Raw genomic sequence first — 3,309 nt, 5'->3', positions numbered from 1 at the left:
CCCCAAATATCTTTTCCCAGCCTAGAAGTGATACGGCCTTAAATATCAGTGGTAGATTATATTTTCCCTCTTGTTCTGAAACCATTCAAGAGCAGCCTTCAAGCATTTCAATAGGTTTTGACATCTGCCACAAAGAAGAGGGGCTGCCACAAAGAAGAGGGAATCAAGCTATTTTCTAAGGCGCCTGAAGGCAGGATAAAAAGCAACGGGTGGAAACTAATCAAGGAGAGAAGCAACCTAGAACTAAGGAGAAACTTCCTGATAGTTAGAACAATTAACCAGTGGAACAACCTGCCTCCAGAAGCGGTGAATGCTCCAACACTGGAAGTTTTTAAGAAGAGATTGGACAGCTATTTGTCTGAAATGGTATAGGGTTTCCTGCCTGAGCAGGAGGTTGGACTAGATGACCTCCAAGGTCCCTTCCAACTTTACTATTATTATTATTATTATTATTATTATTATTATTATTATTATTATTGTTGTTGTTGTTGTTGTTGTTGTTATTATTATTATTATTATTATCTGGGAGGGAAGTCAAGTGACTGAGGACAAAGACACAAGAGGGATCATTGATGGGAGCAACTAATATTATGCCAGTATACAGTATTTTTCTGCAGATTCAAGAATGAGTAATAGGGAAAGTCTCAGAGAACGACTAACGCAACACCATCCAGTAGATTTCCATGACCATCCGTGAACTTCAACATGAATATCTTTGATCTTAGTTTAATGCCTTAACCCCTTAACCCAGCAATTGGCTAGGTTTACACAACAGGCTAAGCCATAAATATTGGCTTACTAAATAGTCTATGTACACAAACCATAGTAAGTAAAGGCCAACACTGTGGCTTAATGCAATGTATGAAATTGTCGTTGGCAACTTTTATAATCTATGCTACATAGAGCATATTCACCCAAATATTTCAAGACAGAATTATATATTCTTCTTGTCTTGAAAATAGTCTTTACTTTATTTAATAGAGTAGTTAAATATTTCAATTATATTGTCCTTTCAGATGGCTGAGGCAATGAGCTGTCAATGCTATGTTGAAATGTGTAAGATATGTAGTCAAGGCTAGAAGAGGTAGACGTACACAAAGCACGTTAAAAAGGGCAGGATGTTGATTGTGTGGCTGCAGGTGCCATCTTAACTTTTTGGTCTCCTTAACAGAATCACAAGTACAAGGACTGAGTCGTAACACCAAACATGGATGCTAGGCTGTGGTAAACCATTATTTACAATGGTTGTCTTTTTCAGAGTACGGAAAAAGCAGTGCACCCTCTTATGAATCACAATAGCCCTATAAACAATAAACATTTTAGTCTGCTTTTCTACAAATTCATTTTTCTCTGTGGTTCTGCAAGGAGAGGTTTCTATTCTCTTGGAAGCCAATGTCTCTGCCTGACTGGAGGATTGCAAATCTTTTCTATGACAGCTGGCTTTGGGTAAGTGCAGTGTATTTTATATTGTGTTGGTTNCCTCTTATGAATCACAATAGCCCTATAAACAATAAACATTTTAGTCTGCTTTTCTACAAATTCATTTTTCTCTGTGGTTCTGCAAGGAGAGGTTTCTATTCTCTTGGAAGCCAATGTCTCTGCCTGACTGGAGGATTGCAAATCTTTTCTATGACAGCTGGCTTTGGGTAAGTGCAGTGTATTTTATATTGTGTTGGTTTTAACGAATCAATTTTTATGCTGCTATCTAATTTTCCTCAACAGTAGCTTCTGCAGTGGGCAGGACTAAAAACGAAACACTCCCCCTGGTCCCCAGAATAAATTAGAAATCCCTCAAGACCTCATATTAGGTAATTAATATGATAGAGTTAATCATTAATATTTCAAATCAGTCTCCTGAAGTTATGATGTTAGAATCCTTTTATGCTCAGCAGTAACTTATAGTTCAGCAGCGCCTAAAGACTCTTAGTTTCTCCTAGTCTTGATCAAAATTAACAGCTTCCATTCTTCGTCTGAGTATATGATGTTCTTAAAATAGGACGCCACTGCTTCAGGATCTGTGAAGGCAAGTGGACACCACCTGCATTATGTTTGAACATTATCTCTACTGCCATTTTATCCTCTGAAATAAATCCTCAGCAGCCTTTCCCAAGTAGATGCCTTTGGCTGGTATCACATTTCAACTCCCACAATTCCCCAGCCCTCAGGCACAATGGCCTTATAGGCTAGGCAGGGGTAGGCAACCTTGGCTCTTTTATGACTCGTGGACTTCAACTCCCAGAATTCCTGAGCCAGCATAGCTCAGCTTGGAAACTCTCCCTTTCCCCTCAGCATGGCTGGCTCAGGAATTCTGGGAGTTGAAGTCCACGAGTCATAAAAGAGCCAAGGTTGCCTACAGAGCTCCTATTTATCCCATAAGCCTAGTAAAAGATTGCTAGTCCATTCAGTTCATGCTCACACACTATTCAGAAGTGCACCACAGGCAGTAAACAAGCTCCGTACTTGGAACAGCTAACGGCATTCTGCAGCGTCATCCGGGGTTTTTCCCTCCACCAATGTTGCCTTGCATTTGGGTATCGCGTTCAGACAAGTCAGGTCGGGCACCAGCTGGGTTTGTACTTCCACACAAAGCATTGTTATTTTTCCCACCGAAGTGGTACCTATTTATCTATTTGCATGTAGCATGTTTTTGAAGTGCTAGGTTGGTAGAAGCCCAGGCAAGTGACGGGAGCTCACTCCGTTATGCGGTTCTTGGTCTTGAACCACCGGAACACAGATCATCTCCGGCATCCTTAAGCCACTGAGCCACCATACCTCTTTATTAGTAACATAAAGGATAATAATAGGATACTCGTCTATGAAGTCAATATCAGTTGACTACTTGTCTTACAGATAATCCTCAACACAACTGGGAACAGAATTCTCGTTGCTAAGCAAAGTGGCTGTTAAGTGAGTCACAGCCAATGTTACGACCCTTGTTGCCACAGTTGTTAAGTGAATTATTGCAATTGTTTAGTGAATCAACCAGCCTTACAGGGTTGTTGCAAAAATAAAATAGGACGGGGGGAAATGAACTTTTAGAAGAAGAGCAGAGATCAAAACATGTCATGCAGGGTTTTTTTCTCTCTGTTTTCACTGCTTTCAAGTCCCCAGGGCAATGTGGTGATCTTTGCTCTCTTCTAAGGGACCCTGTGACTGTTTATTGTGACATTCATTGGGTTCACTGACATAGCAGTGTCAACAATGCCTAAGGATTTCTGAACAAACCTGATTGCATGCTTAACTTTCGGAGCAGCATAAACAGAGATTGAGCTGCTGCGGTTCAGGAAAATCGATTTAGTGCTTGCAACG

Source organism: Protobothrops mucrosquamatus, unplaced genomic scaffold, assembly GCF_001527695.2.
Source record: "Protobothrops mucrosquamatus isolate PMUCROS unplaced genomic scaffold, P.Mucros_1.0 scaffold1418, whole genome shotgun sequence".
Lineage (NCBI taxonomy): Eukaryota > Metazoa > Chordata > Lepidosauria > Squamata > Viperidae > Protobothrops > Protobothrops mucrosquamatus.
Note: the sequence above shows the minus strand (reverse complement) of the source record.